At 38.4% G+C, this 18,306-nt stretch overlaps 1 protein-coding gene across 5 annotated transcripts in view; it reads left to right on the top strand.

The window, feature by feature from the left end:
- LOC127942807 (uncharacterized) overlaps positions 1–18,306 on the top strand; it is a 230,112-nt gene that overhangs the window by 71,511 nt on the left and 140,295 nt on the right. Inside the window, exon 4 of one of the 5 annotated variants that reach the window (XR_008149431.1) lies at positions 9,343–9,721. The exons of 3 other annotated variants lie outside the window; for them this stretch is intronic. The gene's annotated coding sequence lies outside the window, so the exon portion shown is untranslated. Of the gene's footprint in view, positions 1–9,342; positions 9,722–9,936; positions 10,167–18,306 lie in introns of those variants that run through there. One more of the 5 variants, XR_008149432.1, reaches the window with a different exon arrangement.

Here is an 18,306-nt window from a genome sequence, read left to right as displayed (position 1 = left end):
CGAAACACATTATAACCACTCATTCCAATATCCATATCAGTGGATGATTTTGTCAGCCAGGTTTCAGATAGCACAACAATATCTGCATCTGTTAAATTCACCCAAATTCTAAGCAGATCCATTTTGGGTAACAAACTGCGAACATTAAGGTGAATTACACTCAAACCAGACATGGATTTCACATCAGATGGCAATGGAATACACTGCAACTCAGGATTGATCTTATCATAAGAGAGATGATGCTATGCAGTTTGGTTTAGAAATAGTTTTTGCTTGGCCTACGCCTTTAAGATGTTTTTACAGGTTAATATTAAAACTACAGATGGATTCATTTGCTTTAATGAAATAAAAACTGCAGAAATTACTTCATATGAATGTGTTCTAATAGAGGTTGCTACGAAAGTAATATGTCATACTTATATGTCATACCTGTTTCCATAGCAACCTGTCTATGAGTGTGTATATGCAGATGTGTGAGTGTGTTCACCGGAAAAATCATGAAAAAAGGACGTGTTGTTTTTGTGAATATATAATGGCATGATTTGAACACATTCATTGCCGCAATTCAGGGTAAAGATTTTACGCTATTTACTTTTAGTTATTATTTTCTTTTGAGTTATTGTTTGAATAAAGTGAAACCATTTCATATGGTGATGCGTTTAACATCTTTTAAACAAGTCTCTGAGTAATTTATTAAGAGTAAAGTTATTATTTTATTTTGTTCCTGATCCTGTATTATGAACTGGACTCTGGTGGGAAGAAGAACAGAAGTCTCTCCTGCATCTGATTAATAACAGAGGTAAGAGCGATAGTTTATATTACATTAACGTGTGAGAAACAAAGATGTGAATAGAGGTTTAATGTATATTTCTTTAGCCAGAATAAAATACGACAAAAAGTGGGCTTTGTTATCCTCTCACACCTGACATCAAGCCGATCAAACACTGCTTTAAACACTCGTATCTTCTCTAATCTCTGATCATGTTCTGATTCAGTTTATTTCTGTGTAAACTAACCTCACTGATCAACAGGAAGTTAAACGCGACAAAGATAGTGTGACTAAATAAGCAAGAAAAGAGCTGGATGTTCACCCGGTTTAACACTTCTAGTTGTGCAGTTATTTCAGCCGACAGTAGAGTTTCTCTTAATTTTACTACAGATCAGTCTCTCATCAGCTCATCTGTCATTTTATTACTGAACCAGTTCGGAAGAGTTTGTCTTCATATTTGTGGACTGAAATCAATGTTGTCAAGATGTTTCACAGATTCTGGTTCTGTTTGTGTTTCTGGCGTCTGGTTGGTGAGTTTAAATTATTTTTTTATGGCTTCAGTTGCTTCTGTTCTGGTAGCAGGTAATAAAATACTTGATTATTTTGTTTGAGAGGTTTAAATATTCACTATTATTCTCAAATAGAAATAAGTGAACTGTGGTTTTACAGTGAGATCAAGTTTGAAATCAGATCTAAATTCAGGTCTATTATGGAATGATAAAATAAAATAAATATGAAGCTTAAATATCCATCAGTGTTAGTTTGACATTAAAGATTGACTTAAAACTTAAAAGTGTGACCCAAAGTGATGTCTGGAGGGGATTGGTTTGAGGATTTGTTTTAAATGACTCTACAAGTTTGATTAAACCATCATAATGTGAGGAAAGTATTATATATATATATATATATATATATATATATATATATATATATATATATATATATATATATATATATATATATATATATATATATATATATGGGTCGAAGACGAAAAAGTGTTTAAGCATTAAAAAAGTGTAATACTGCTTCAAACTGTTATAGCCCCCCAAAAAATGCAAAAAGTTTTCTGTTTTATTTAATTTCAATTTTGTTTTTGTTTTTCTGAGCAAAAAATAAATATCACACATTTTACCCTGATTTACAGAAGACACCCAGTAAAATGTAATTCAGTGTAACAATCTTGTCAGGCATATTTACAACATAAATCAATTTATGACATATTAAAGGAACACTCCGACTTTTTGGGACTTTAGTTTATTCACAGTATCCCCCAGAGTTAGATAAGTCCATACATACCTTTTTCATTTCTGTGCGTTCTGTAAGTGTTATTTGACCAGTGTTTGGAATAACGGCGTTTAAAAGAACGGCGTTAGGTAACGACGTTATTTTTTCAGTAATGCGGTAATCTAAATAATTACTTTTCCCGTCGTTAGAACGCCGTTAACGTTACTGAACGTTAAATGCAGTGCGTTACTATGCATTGATTTAATAAACTATAAAATCCCAACGGACCCCTCGCTCACACACAGCAAGTGAGCAGGTGGGTTAATGACGAGATAAGCGGTTGTGATTGGCTAAGGCAGAGTCATGTGTTTCATGGTAGCCAATCAGAGCCAGTGTTTTTACACACATGCCGGCACACGCAGCTGCACCAGCGGCGCCAAACACACACACACACGCAACAGCTACACAGAGATTCGCAGCAGAGATGGCGAGTCAGGAGCAATCTGATGAAAAGTTGGCATTTTCAAAGTGAAGATATAAGCACTGATTCAAATTCATTGTGGTCAAAGGCAAGAACGTGCATGTAATGTGTACATGCAATGTGTGACACGCATCTACAAAGCTAGTGGCCAAAAACACTTTTCTAACATAGATAATACTTGAAGTGCAGGATAAAACTCTGTTGACGTGCAATAAATATTGAAAGTTATGCACCTGTCTGTTCTACTCATTTCAACTGACTTGAGAAAACTGCAAAAAAAAAAAAAAGTACAAATTCTCTGACATGTAGCAACTTTTTTTTTTTTTTTTACAGTAACGCAAATAGTTACTTTCCCTGGTAACGAGTTACTTTTATTATAGAGTAATTCAGTTACTAACTCAGTTACTTTTTGGAACAAGTAGTGAGTAACTATAACTAATTACTTTTTTAAAGTAACGTTCCCAACACTGTATTTGACGCACCCACCGCTAGCTTAGCTTAGCACAAAGACTGGATGTAAATGGATAATGGTAGCATAGTAATCCCAATAAGTGACAAAATAATGCAAACATTTTCCTATTTACATGTTGTGATCTGTATAGTCACAGCGTGTACAAATAACAAGGCTATATGAGACAGAGACCATTTTTAATCATATAAATACTGGGAACTATATTCTCACTAGAGAATATAGTCGGAGTGTTCCTTTAAAAGATTAATTACTTTCAACCCCAAATACTAATGAGTTGTATTTTTACATTTTTAACATTTGCCACTATCCTAGGTTTTGCCCATTTGTCAGTAAGAATTTTTTACTAATTTAAAACACAGTAAAATTTAGTATTCTCCATTATTCACTTAGATATTTTAATATGTACATGTCAGAATAAGCATGTTGTTTGAATTTTTGCATAAATATTGTGTTACACTGAATGACTTATTTCAACCAAATTTTGACATTTTATTCTCCAAAAACTTATTTAAAACCTTAAAAGTAGACATTTTATTTACATTTGATGTGCTTTCTATGGACACAAAATCACTTTTGTACATTTTTCTTGATGCGGAAAAAATCTTAATGTCTTTGATCCATATATAAACTGGTCTGTTTTCTATCTGTTTCATGGAGTCCTTGTTTTCCGTCACCCGGCTTTCTCGTGTTCCCTTTTGTTTTTCATGTTTCTTGTTTTTTGGACTGATTATGTTGATATTGACCTCTTGCCTGTTTATGGATTTGCTTTTGGATTACCCCATTAAATCACTGCTATTGGATCTCTCGTTTCGTGTGTGCATTCGCCATAGAAGGACTCCATCATGCCCAGATCCAGCAGTGTGGGATTTCATATCTGTTCCTCAACCACCATAGAGGAGCGGATGGAGAGACTGTTGAACCTAACCACCCTCCGTCAGAAGGGAAGTGAGGTGGGTGGTTTGGCTCAAGTTTTTGGACTATGGCAGTGGGGCTGGGGTATAATGATGAGGCCCTGAAGGACCTATTCAACAACTGCCTGGATGACCCTTTGCCTGGGTGGGAGATGAAGGGGCTGGAGATCCTTGACTTTTGGGGGTTCACCAGTTACCTTCAACATCGTAGTCAATGAGATACACAGACCACACCCGTCTCTCCAGACATGATGGCCGCCAGCCCATCACCACTGCACAAGATGGCCGCCAGCCCGGAGCCACTGCACAAGATGGCTTCCCTCTGCACAAGATGGCCGCCGGCCCAGCGCCACTGCGCAAGATGGCCACCAGCCAAGCGCCAGAGCACAAGATGACTGCCATAGGGTACCCTCCAGAGTCAAGTTAGGTTCCCGTTGACCCTCCAGAGTCGAGTCAGGTCCCCTTTGACCCTCCAGAGTCGAGTCAGGTCCCCGTTGACCCTCCAGACTCGAGCCAGGTCCCCGTTGACCCTCCAGAATCGAGCCAGTTCCCCGTTGACCCTTTAGATTCTAGCCAGGTCCCCGTTTACCCTCCAGAGTCAGGTCAGGTCACTACCACAGTTAGACCTCAGGAGTCAAGTCAAGTCACCAATGATCTTCATGGGCAAGGTCAAGTCACCAATGATCTTCATGGGCAAGGTCTAGTCACCAATGATCTTCATGGGCAAAGGCAAGTCACCAAGGATCTTCATGAGCAAGGGCAAGTCACCGTTGATCTTCCTAAGCAAAATCAAGTCACCGTTGATCTTCCTGAGCAAAGTCAAGTCACCAATGATCTTCCTGAGCAAAGTCAAGTCACCGTTGATCTTCCTGAGCAAAGTCAAGTCACTTCTGATCTTCCTGAGTCAAGTCAAGTCACCGTTGATCTTCCTGAACGAAGTCAAGTCACAGTTGATCTTCCTGAACCCAGTCAAATCACCACAGATCTTGGCCTATCCTGTCATGGCCATGGAGGCCATCCAGGAACTCACCGCCTGTCCTGTCATGGCCATGGAGGCCATCCAGGAAGTCACTGCCTGCCCTGTCATGGCCATGGAGACCATCTACCATCTCCTCAGGGCCACAGAGGCCACCCTTAACCTGTTCATGTTCTCTATTTCAGACTTACCTAACCAGACTTGCTCTCCTGTGCCATCGATCCCACTGTGGTGGTCTTCTGCACCGCCCTGGTGGGCTTCTGTCTCAACTGCACGGCTGTGGTGGTCTTCTGTGCCGCCCCGATGGGCTTCTGTCTCGACCGTACGGCTGTGGTGGTCCTCTGCGCCACCCTGGTGGGCTTCTGTCTCAACCGCACGGCTGTGGTGGTCTTCTGCACCGCCCTGGTGGGCTTCTGTCTCGACCGCACGGCAGTGGTGGTCTTCTTTGCCACCCTGTTGGGCTTCTGTCTCAACCGCACGGCTGTGGTGGTCTTCTGCACCGCCCTGGTGGGCTTCTGTCTCGACCGCACGGCAGTGGTGGTCTTCTTTGCCACCCAGGTGGGCTTCTGTCTCAACCGCACGGCTGTGGTGGTTCTCTGCACCACCCTGGTAGGATTCTGTCTCGACCGCATGGTTGTGGTGGTCTTCGGCGCCGCCCTGGTTGCTTCTGCTCGGCTGTGGTGGGTTCCAGTTCCATCTGCGCAATCCCGGTGGGCCCCAGTTCCACCTGCTCCACCCTGGATTCCTGCCCTGTTGGCTCTGCCCTGGGTCCCTGAATTGTCCATTCCCTCCCGGCCTCTTTGTTTTGTTGTTGTTTTGTTTTGTTTTTTTTGTTCTGTTTTTTTTTTTTTTTTACCTCCTGTCTCTGTTTTCCTCTATGGACCTGGCCCTTCGTCCTTCCCCCTTATCCTCCACCAATCCACCTCCCTTCTGGTCTCTGTGTTCCTTGGTTTGTTCTTGTGTTTGGTGGAGCATCTGGCAGCTGCTCCTTAGAGGAGGGGGTAATGTCACAGTGTCTGGTCTGTGTTTCCCTGGGTGTCCACTAGTGGTCTCCCTTCCCCCTAGGCACCCCACTGCAGGCATTTCCCACAAGCCTTGTCCCTTCATCACGGTTAATTGCACACCTGTCAATTGCACTCTCCAATTTCATTGTCTTCACCTATCTATATAAACCGGTCTGTTTTCTATCTGTTTCATGGAGTCCTTGTTTTCCGTCACCCGGCTTTCTTGTGTTCCCTTGTGTTGTTCATGTTTCTTGTTTTTTGGACTGATTCTCTTGTTATTGATCTCTTGCCTGTTTTTGGATTTGCTTTTGGATTGCCCCATTAAATCACTGCTATTGGATCTCTCGTTTCATGTGTGCATTCATTACAATATATATATTAGGGCTGTCACTTTTGTGAAAAAATCATTTTCGATTTTTAAGATAAGTTTTCATTGAATCGATTGTAAAATCTATTTTCCATGTAAAAAAAAAAAAAAGACGAATCCTTTTTCAACGTCAAATAACGAACGAACGTAAAGAGAGCGCTGGAAACGCACAAGTCAGGAATATTTCTTATTTATTGGCATGAAGTTTCGTGCAGAATAACAAACAGCAACAGGAGTAGGGGAGACCGGGGATGGTTGTAACACGGGGAGAGTTGTAACACTACCAATTCCATGAATCAGGGGCAAGATAGGAGTCATGTGACAATTTCAGTTTTTATCAGGCTTCCTTTACAATCCCACATGGAGGTTTTCCAGTCTGTGTTGCTATCTCTCCTTAAGCTACAGCAGAAAATCTAATTCTGAGGTCAGAAAGTAAAAAAAATTAACAAGATAATATTTTGTTTAGTACTTCTACCGTTGTAGATAATGTTGTATGAGTTATATCAGGTCAAACTGTAGTTTCTCTAGTAAAGAATGTTGTATCAACCTTCTGCCAATTTCAAAGCACCATGCTAATACAGCTCGCTAAACTGTGGGTGACAGTGGCGGGGTAGGTTGTAACACATGTTTTGAAAGTGTTACAACCATCCCCTTACATACAACCAAGAACATTTTTGTGATTTTAACAATTCTACAGAATTACTAGAACTTGTGACTGGTAAAGAATGCATTTCATTTGTTCATTCTCTGGAGTGGGGATAAACATACGTCTGTTAATTTGCTCACACACACACACAAACACACACACACACATTTTGTGAAAAGTGGGGACATCCCATAGGTATAATGGTTTTTATACTGTGCAAACTGTACATTCTATGGCCCTTCACCAACCCTACACCTAACCCTAAGCCTCACAGGAAACTTTGTGCATTTTTACTTTCTCAAAAAAACTCTTTCTGTGTGATTTATAAGTGTTTTGAAAAATGGGGACATGGGTTATATCCTCATAAGTCACCCTCTCCTTGTAATACCTGTGTCATACCCATGTCATTATACAGAGTTGTGTCCTGATATGACACAAAAACATGCCCACACACACACACACACACACACACACACATGAATGTGCACGTACAGACATGCACACACACAAAGGCACACATGCACAAAAACACACAATATGCTCATACACTCCCCATATTCACACATATTTATTGTTGCAGTCATTCATTTAAAATAAAACTGTTTTTGTGTCAAATCACTTGGAGTACCCTTAGTTTTTGTATATTTTGTCTACCTGTTACAACTTACCCCAGTATGTGTTACAACCTACCCCAGTAGTGGGGTAGGTTGTAACAAAGGACCACCTTGTATTTGTCATCATCTCACAAAGTCTGTGATATAGTTGAATACATTTAAATTGTTGCCATTTGTAGTATAAACATGTGGGTACTTTGCCTAGAAGTTTTAGACTTGTAGCCAAAAGAAAAAGGTAATTTTAGGCGTTGAAGAAAAAAGTGTTACAACCATCCCCGGTCTCCCCTACAACATTCTCAAAAAAATATATATATGTAGAGAGGACGGCTGCCATAACAAAAGAAAAACACCACTGCAGTCTTCAACCCGGCTGCATTTATGATTTATGCAATTAAAAAATCTCCAAGATTATTTTAAATAATGATTCAATCCATTTCAAGCAACTGTTCAAAAAATGAAACTTTAAATAGACTTGAGAACATGCCATGTGTGTTTTTTTATTGAACGTAACTGACACAGGCTAGGCGCTAGGCATGCATAATGAAATGCGCAAAAAGGCTAGGACCATTACAAATTTATTGAACAGGAAAACAAGTCGATCAACATTTTTGGGGTCCAGAGCAGAGCATTTTTTATTCACTATAGGCCTATGTCCAGCTGTTGAGAAGACGCACTCCGACCGCAGTAAGCTTGCAATGCTCCTTTTCATAACTCAGAATCTCCTGTAACTAGATGCCAGAATGAGGCGAATTCGCGTCTACCGCGCTGCGAGACCTCCAGACGCGCGTAAACATGTCTTTACATTGACTTAACACTGAAATCATTAGCGCCAGACACTCTATTCGCGTTTGGTGTGAACGCAGCATAAGAGGTCGCTTTCGACTTCACTGGGCGCTTAAAATTGCTGGTATTTTCTGTCTAGCTTTCGCAACGCATACTGCACTTACGGAATTCTTTATTTTCGTTTTCTGCTTGTTTGAGAGTTTTTTTACATCTATATTTTTAATTCTTTTAAAATTAATAGTGTGCATATATTTGGTTAAAGTCGATTCCCTATTTTCATTTTCGAAACTTTTTTTGGTTGGTCTGTTCTTCAGGTGTGTTTGGTGAAATGAAGTTCGTGAAAATTGGACATTGTGTCACTCTAAACTCTGGTCTTTCTGAAACGAAGGATGATGATCTGATTCACTGGAGGTTTGAAAACAGATTAATAGCTGAAATCAATGTGACGGCTGGCAGATTCTCTGTAAATGAGGATGTTCATAAAGGGATATTCAGAGACAGACTGAAGCTGGACGAACAAACTGGATCTCTGACCATCACTAACATCACAACTGAACATACTGGAGGATATAAACTAACGACAAACACTGTGAGAAAGAGTTTCAAGCTCCTTGTCTATGGTGGGTTAAATTATTGTTTCAGCTGTTTTATTTTTGAAATTTAAATTTTAAGAGCTTTCGCAAATTATGAAATATGAGCCTGTAAATGAGTGAATAACCAAATAGACAGGGAATACTCCAATAATCAAATATATTTTAATTAATAACATCACTAAAAGTCTATTTAAAATTTTAGAGCCATTTGACATTGACATGAGATTAAATATGGAGCTACAGTGAAATTGAAACTAAATTATTACAAGTGAACTTGCTGAAACACAATACTGTTAGATTCTGATGTCTCAGATTCTGATGATCCTTACATAATCAGCAAAAAGATAGTTATTAATGCAAACACCATTTCTGTTCCTTTATGATGTCATTCATTTCAGATTAAAACTTCAAACTATTTACTTTAGGAAACCATTAAATAACACTCTCAATCTGTGATGAACCCTGTTTCTGTTTGTTCTCTGTGTGTTTGGTGATACAGATGAAATATCAGTGAAGGAGGGAGATTCAGTCACTCTGAACTATGATCGTACTGAAATAGATTATGATCGGATTCAGTGGAACTTTGAAGACAGTTTAATAGCTGATATCAATGTGACGGCTAGTAGTATCTCTCTATTAATTGATGCTCTTGACGGGAGATTCAGAGACAGACTGAAGCTGGATCATCGAACTGGATCTCTGACCATCACTAACATCACAACTGAACATGCTGGAGTTTATAGAGTACAGATCGACCGTATGAGCAAAACGTTCTTTCTGGCTGTCAATGGTGAATTCAATATTTGTTACAACTTTTTTATTTTTTCATCACCAGATACAATACTAATCCATATACTATTTTGCTTATTTTTTTCTGTTCTGTTGTTTTATATTATTATTTAAAAATTACATTCTAAACTAATTTCTTACATAAACAATTATAAAGTATTTTACCTTGTGACAGACCCTCTTTCTTTTTGCTCTGTGTGTTTGGTGATACAGAAGAAATATCAGTGAAGAAGGGAGATTCAGTCACTCTGAACTCTGATCTTACTGAAATAATGAATGGTGTTTCAATAGAGTGGAGGTTTGGAGATGAAATAACTTTATTAGCTGAGATCGGGAGAAGGGATGATGGATTCTCTGTATATGATGATGTTCTTGATGAGAGATTCAGAGACAGACTGGAGCTGAACAAACAAACTGGATCTCTGACCATCTCAGACATCAGAACTGAACATGCTGGACGTTATTATCTACATATAGTACCAACACATTTAACTCTAAACCAGTCATTAAAAGCTTTCAGTGTTTCTGTCTCTGGTGAGTAGAGATCATGTGTCCTGTTCTTCAAATATTCTTGATATTAATGTTTATTGACTGATCTGATCTCAGTTTGGTGTTTTTATTCCTCAGATTCTGTCCAATGCTGTGGTTCTACTGAAGCTGTGATCCGATTGGTCCTCTCTGCTCTGGTGGGCGTGGCTACTGTCATTCTTCTGGTTTATGACATCAGATCCAGAAAAGCTGAACAAGAACAAACACAGATTCACACATCAGGTGCATGTTCTTGAGGGGAACTTGAAATCTAAAGGAGACGCTGAACTTTAAAACTTCTTCAAGTGTGTTTTGTGTGGTTTGTCATATTAATATAGATTATTAATTATATCAGGCTTTCATATTTGATTCAGGGTTTAATGGCTTTTAAAATGTAATTGTCTAATAATGTTTTTTATTGTACAGATGCAGTTTAAAAGCTTGTTGATTATATTTCTCTAAGATAAGACTCTGATCTCACTGTACTATTCATTTGTCTTCTGTATTTGCTTGCCTTTATCAATAAAGTTTTCTCACTCTGAGCTTCAAGAGTCTGTTTATGTTTTGTAGCATTTATAATATCGAGCGCCGTCTGGAGGAAAACAGAAGTTCAGAGCGCAGTGTGATGATATCAAGTGATTGTGAATGTTACTCTAGGAAGACACTACATGACACTGTGTTCAGTGAATATATGTTGGATACATGGCAATTAAGAAAGAAGAAAAGACAAACTGATGTTGTGTTGATAAGATGAATAAAGACAGACATGTTAAGATTGCACTGAGATATTTAAGAACTGAACAAAACATGCAGCATGTACAGTTCTCCCTTATCAAACATTATTTTAAAATACTGAATATAGTATATTAATGAAAAGAGTTTGTTTTCCATTTTGTGTTTAGCAGAGGCAGAAGTCATCATAGATCGATAAACTGTGTGAAGTTGGTCAAATGAGCTCATTTCAGCTATAAATCACAACACTGATGTCATCATCCAGATCAGTTCACTTCTCATCTGATAATACCAGCGCAGTCAAATCAGTAATATTGCTAAATATTGCAGTAATATTTCCTATTATATTAGATTAGATTCAACGTTATTGTCACTGCACATTAAGGTACAAGGCAACGAAATGCAGCTAGCATCTAAAATTAAAAATAAAGCAGTGCAAGGCACATGGCAGAGAGAGTGCAATCCAGTGAAGTGAACAAACAGTGCAGATAAACAGATTTTAGTGCCAAAGAAGCTTATTCAGTCTGATTAAAGTGACAAAAGGCTCAAGAGCAGTTATTTTATTTAAGCTGACTGATGAGATTGAAGAATGTCGTCAGTTCCATGCTGAATGAGGTAGTGATCAGACCAATGCTTTAATATGTTGAATATTAATGAGCCAGCAACATACAGGAGAGAGATTAAACAGGAAACTGAAATAAAGAAGATGGATGTACTTTTTTGAGAAATCCAAATAGAAAAGAAACAATTATTTGTACACAAGCACATAGAAAACTTATTTTGTCAGTTTTGTAAACAGTGTAATTTCGTAGCCTGTGTTTGTTGCTCTTTGAGTGACCTCTGGCGGCAGGATGGAGATAAGACACCAATTTTATTAGCTGTTATATTCCTTTTATTTTATATATCAATAAAACTAATAATAATATTTCTAAATAAAACATTAAACAAAATAAGGAATATTACTTTTGTAATAACAATATATTTATTTACCTTCACATTTGGCAGATGCTTTTATCCAAATCAACTTACAGTGCATTCAGGCTATACATTTCTTTTTAACATAACCTTTGTTCCCTGGGAATCAAACCCACAACCTTTTGCACTGCTAACACAATGCTCTACCACTGAGCCACAAAAACACTGGAGAAGAACTTAAGGAAAGGTGTCGTTAGCAATAATGAGTACTAAATTAATTTGTTTTTCATTCATACTCGTCACCGGAGGGCGCACTCGAGCAAAATCTCTACCAGTGAGACGCTCTGATTAGTGATGGGAAGTTCGATTCTTTTCCGCGAACCGGTTCTTTCGGACGGTTCGATTCAATAAACCGGTTGAAAAAACCGGTTCATCGGTTCTTTCACGCTCGACGTAATGACGTCATTGGCGATGACGTAATGGCGTCACGTCTATCAAACATTCAAATATATAAAGTCAGTAATCATAACTTTAGTCAGTTAAAACCTCATAATCATGAAAAGTTTACATTTGAGTTTTGCAACAACACCTAAATACAGTAACAGCAATAATGTGCATATGAGGATTTAAGTCTTGAAGATATAAAGTAAATAAATTAGGTGTCATCAGTGCAGAAACCATGATCCACTTACTAAACATAATCCATTGCGATGTATTTGTTATTAAATTAACTTACGTTTCGCCAGATTGCCCTTCATCCAAGCCCTCAAAATACCCGCTCAAAACTACTAGTACAGAATCAGAATCAATCACCAAAAGAATCCCTTCGGTTCAGAGACATGCTGTGAGTCAGTTGGCTTCACGCTGAATCGCGCATGCGCAGTATCATCAGTTCATCGGTTCTCAATTCGGACGCGTCCGACAGAAACGATTCTCGGTTGAGTGTACTGATGATCCGAAAACCGATGCAACCGGTTCTTGACTCGAGAACGAGAATCGCTCTAACCGGCACGTGCTGCAGTTCAGTGTCATCAGCTGCTCTACTCGTGTTCATGTTCTGTTTACTACAAACTCTATTTGTGAATGTCATCATTAACTATAAATACAGTACAGATATCTCATAAATCATCCCTTATTCCTATTAAACATAAGAGTCTTTAGAGTCTTAATTATTGTCCAACTTCCCTGAAAACCCATTTGGCCTATACATTATATACAATATACAGATTGGAAACATTAATCTAAAAAAAAATAATTAAAAAAAAATCTAAATAAAATATAGTTACTTTATCACACTTTCCGATGTTTAACAAAATACTTACAAAATTACACGCATGCGCAGTATCATCAGTTCATCGGTTCTCAATTCGGACGCGTCCGACAGAAACGATTCTCGGTTGAGTGTACTGGTGATCCGAACACCGAAGCAACCGGTTCTTGACTCGAGAACGAGAACTGCTCCAGCAGTGGGCGTGTTTGTTCATTATCTGGCTCGGCTCGGTGTTCATCTTCAGTTCGGTCTTCACAGCAGTTCAGTCAGTGTACTGTTTGAGTAAATGGATTACCCCGGGATATTGGTTTATTCTGACTCAGAGGGAGTGTCAGTCACGTTAAAAAAGTTAACAGCTTAAGTAATTTTTGGATTTATGCTTATTGGAGACGTGAACCGTTTCAAACGATTCAGTTCGATTTGGTGAACTGGTTCAACCGGTTCACTAAGAAGAACCGGTTAAATTGAACGATTCGTTCACGAATCGGCCATCACTGGCTCTGATGAAGTTCCAGGAAATTCAGCTTTCCCTGTAGATGTAGCCTAGTAGCTGAATAATATGCAGATATACGTTTTACTGATAAAACATGATGGAAATAAATTATTCAGAAACATACCAACGAGAAGTTGATTTGAATGAAATAGATCCTGGGGAAGGGTCCGAATGCGGATCGGTAGCCCCCAGTTTTATGTCCCGCCGAGAAGGGAATGGTAGAAACTCTAGCTGCGTTGGAAGGAATAATTATGAGTAAAGTAGGGAATGATCAGCTTGAGGAATATTATTCTGATGTAGGCCCTGAAAGTGACAGTTAAAGAGGATTCAACAGAGGATGAAAGTGTAGATCTAAGAACAGACAGAGATGTGATAACTTCCCCCATCAGAGAAACGAGGAGACAGAGAAGGCTCAGTTTCAGGGATATAACTCCTGAGTCAAGATTCCAGTCAGAGGAAGAAATAGAGTAACCAGTTGAGATAAATTGCACTTATTAATTACACTTGGGGACACCAGGCCAGAGAAGGCCAATAACTCCCATAAATCAGGTGCATACTCCAAGATGAACTTAAGATAATTCAATGGAATCCAAACTAACCCTGGAAGAATTAATGAGAAAAGATCAGGAGATGGAACTCTTGAAAAGGCCAAACTGAAAAATACTACAGTGAAAGGAAAAGTGAGTGAACTAGTCAGATATGGTGAACAGATGAAGATATCTGGTGAGTAAGTGGACTCGCAGGCTGAATGTGGGCTGCACGGAGGCAGATAATTAGCTAGGGTTTTTGAAGGGTTAATTCCTAATAATAAAGAAGAAATTGAACAGGAAAGCTTTGAAGAAAAGTGGCGTACGGTAGCAGGAGCAAAATAATTCCTTCTTTATGGCCCAGAGACCTCTCCTGAAGAATTAGAAAAAGCTCTAATTCGATATGACAGAAAGACAGAAATAATCCAGACAGACAGGGAAAAATCAGATAGTGGAGAGAAAAGTAATCCAGAAAAGTCCAGAATAATTGAATAAATTGAGCACATTATGGCAAAGAGACTAAAAAGTAGACCCTAAACAAGAATAGGCAGAGTGAAAAACAGCTGACAGAAAAAAAGAATCAGTGTAGAAAAAGAGGAAGTCAAAACAAAGAGAAGTAAAAGAAAAACAAAAAAGAACATCCAGAAGTGATATTGGCGGATCCCCTTAAAAAATCTTAATGAAAACAGATGACGTTAATCAAAGATGATACAAGCTTTGTGCCAAATCAATTTTAAAGTGCAATTATGAAAGTTTTATCAGAAATCCCGCTTATACAGTAGTTTACATTGATGATATTTTGATATCCAAAAAGGATAAGTAAGAGCACTTGAATCTGCGTTGGCTCTTTGTTTTGGTGATCCGTTTTGACTTTCTACTAGCGATGAGTAGCTTTGCAACCACATGTCAACAGCTGGTAGAGTAACACTTTCAACTAACCCTAACCCTACACCTACCCTAATGATCTGCTCTGAGAGTTTATATGTGTGGTTGTGGAGTTGCTTGTAGTTGGTGGAGTGTCTGGAGTGGACTATCAAGAAATATTTAGAGAGGCAAAAATATTATATCAGGGATCCAAGGAAGGAAAATGGCAGTGGACCGAGCAAATGGAGCAGGCTAGATTAAAATGAATCAAAATATGTCTTAATAGTGGTGCATTAGAATGATGAGATAAAACACTTCCTCTTTACGTTCACATCTCTGAAGAAGAAGAGGAAGTTACTTTAACACTGTGGAGTGCAGAAGGGTGATGCTCGATTGCATTTCTGACACACCAGCAAGAAGCAGCGATGACGCAATCTGATGAAAATAGTAGTGCTGAGAAAATAGTAACTGCTGTGAGTAAAAGATCATTGCAGCTAAAAGCTGAAGCAAAAGAACAACCAAACGTTTTTTACTATGACTGGAGAACTGGCTAGGTTAAAAAGAAACCTAGTGATGAACCAGGCTCGTGAAAATAGTCATAGACGGGATCAATGGAGTTTAATTCTAGGAGATAATCAATTCGATTGGAGAAGAATTAAACAGAAAAGGAAAGATAAGTTACTAGGTATCATAAGAACCATAAGCACTTACCCAAATATTTCACTGATGGAAGTGAAAGATAATGAGGATACTTGGTTGAATTTAATGGACAGCTGATCAGACAGAAAGAGGAAATTCAGGGGACCGCACAGTTACCGGAAGTGACAGCTGTTGAGCGAGCACTTCAGAGAGATGACGAATTAGGTCATAAAGAAATTGAAACCATGATATGGCCTTTAAGAGCAGCACTCGAAGAAAAGTTAGTAGAGTGTTTAAAAGAATGGATAAAGTGTCAGGGACCGATGGAAAGACTGAGAGCAGATGGTGCACATAATATAAGTGTTAAACTAGTAGAGAAATTCTGCAAAGAACATAGAATAATACTAGAGAAATCCAATCCAATTAGATCTGGTAAAGAATGGTTTGCTAAGAATAGAAACCTAGGTGACTGGGACACGGATATTGACCAGTGTTTATTGGACCTCAACATGTGCAATACAGTGAACCAGAAAGAAAGGGAAGTTATGAAAAATTTGAGGTTTGAAGTTGGTGACGAAGTCTTTATAACAAGAAAAGTAGGTTCTCTGAAGGTTTGGGAATGGTTGATAAAGTGAAAGCCATAACAGGGTCCAATACAGAAGAACTAGAGAATGACCGAATCCAGAGTAATGAGGATTTGGTAAAGAAGTAATTAATGGAGAAGATAAAATCCATCATTGACCAAAAAGGCCTAATCCGGGTACAGCATGGTAAACATGGGTCTAGAGCATTTCTATGGTTAGAATCAGAAATGAAAAGGTTTCTTGGCTTTGAGGGAACATATGCCAAAGCCAGAGAAGTAACGATACGACCGTTCTGCTGTGTGATATCAGCCATGTGCCCTGCAGAATCTATCGTTTTGTGACAATAAGAAGGACATGGACGCAGAATGAATGATGCATAAACAGACTCAAACGGAGATATCGGGAATACTAAATTGTGAGAATTGTCGGCCAGGACTCTCAAAATTACGGATTGACTCCTATAAAGTATCTGGGAAGAGGAGTGCAGTTGCTCTTGGGATAGTATAGTTTTGTGGTCATGTATGGTCTGTAGCAAAGGACCAGACTTTGATGACTTCCAGGTCGATTTGGGAGAACCTACAGGTTCTCAAACCATTAGGATTATATCAGGATGGAATACAAGGAATTAATAAAAATCTCTGGTGGCTGTATTTCTTATCTATTTTACAAATTGGAAGAATACTATTAATAGGAAAACTTAGCCAGATGTTTTATGGGTATATAAAGAAAATTGAGAGTACAGAGAAGTTTATGTATTGGTGTTTTGATTGGCCCTGAATCTCTTCCAGGACTCGGCAGTGATGATTCAGGAAATCAGTGGAGTTTCGGATGGTTTCTTGAGCTGGCAAAAAGCTGGCCGCAAACCGTAGAGAGACTTTGACTAAGCTGGAGAATCCTACGAGCTTTTGTGGAGAGATATGAGATTGAGAAATGCCTAATGCATGAACTTCCTGGAAATCAAGATCCATTTTCTAAATGTGAAATGAGAGAATTGTTAGAAATAACACTGATCAGAAATAGGAGGAATGTTTTTGATGTGTACATTGAGAAAAGGTCTAAAAGTGAGAAGATATGGACTATCGTAGTGAAATGTAATGAAGAGAGAAATCCGAAGGAAGGAGCTAAAACGAGAGGAAATGTTGTAAATGAGGAAATCTCAAAATGGGATTTGTCTTATCTACTGAATCTGTAGATTATTTAGGAATGAGATTTCCCATTCACAATATTCAGAATCGTCTGTCAATCGATAACTGTCATATACTGTCATAACTGTCATATAACTGTCAGTTCAGAAATAGTTATTTCCTTTCCCTACACTTTTAAGATGTTGTAACAAGTTAAAATTAAAACTAGAGATGGATTAATTTGCTTTAATGAAAGAAAAACTGCAGAAATGACTTCATATGAATGTGTTCTAATAGAGGTTGCTACGAAAGTAATATGTCATACTTCCTGTATCCATAGCAACCTGTCTATGAGTGTGTATATGCAGATGTGTGAGTGTGTTCACCAAAATAAATCATGAAAAAAGGACGTGTTGTTTTTGTGACTATATAATGTTATGGTTTGAACACAGTCATTGCTGCATCTCGGCTGAAGACTTTATGCTATTTTCTTTTAGTTATCATTTTCTTATGAGTTATTGTTTGAATAAAGCGAAACCATTTCATATGGTGATGCGTTTAACATCTTTTAAACAAGTCTCTGAGTAATTTATTAAGAGTAAAGTTATTATTTTATTTTGTTCCTGATCCTGTATTATGAACTGGACTCTGGTGGGAAGAAGAACAGAAGTCTCTCCTGCATCTGATTAATAACAGAGGTAAGAGCGATAGTTTATATTACATTAACGTGTGAGAAACAAAGATGTGAATAGAGGTTTAATGTATATTTCTTTAGCCAGAATAAAATAAGACAAAAGGTGGGCATTGTTATCCTCTCACACCTGACATCAAGCCGATCAAACACTGCTTTAAACACTCGTATCTTCTCTAGTCTCTGATCATATCATGATTCAGTTTATTTCTGTGTAAACTAACACCATTGACCAACAGGAAGTTGTGGGAGACTAGAGCTAAACGCGACAAAGAAAGTGTGACTAAATAAGCAAGAAAAGAGCTGG

The sequence above is a fragment of the Carassius gibelio genome, chromosome A22 (genome assembly GCF_023724105.1).
Source record: "Carassius gibelio isolate Cgi1373 ecotype wild population from Czech Republic chromosome A22, carGib1.2-hapl.c, whole genome shotgun sequence".
Lineage (NCBI taxonomy): Eukaryota > Metazoa > Chordata > Actinopteri > Cypriniformes > Cyprinidae > Carassius > Carassius gibelio.
This window is presented reverse-complemented; position numbering and strand designations above follow the sequence as displayed.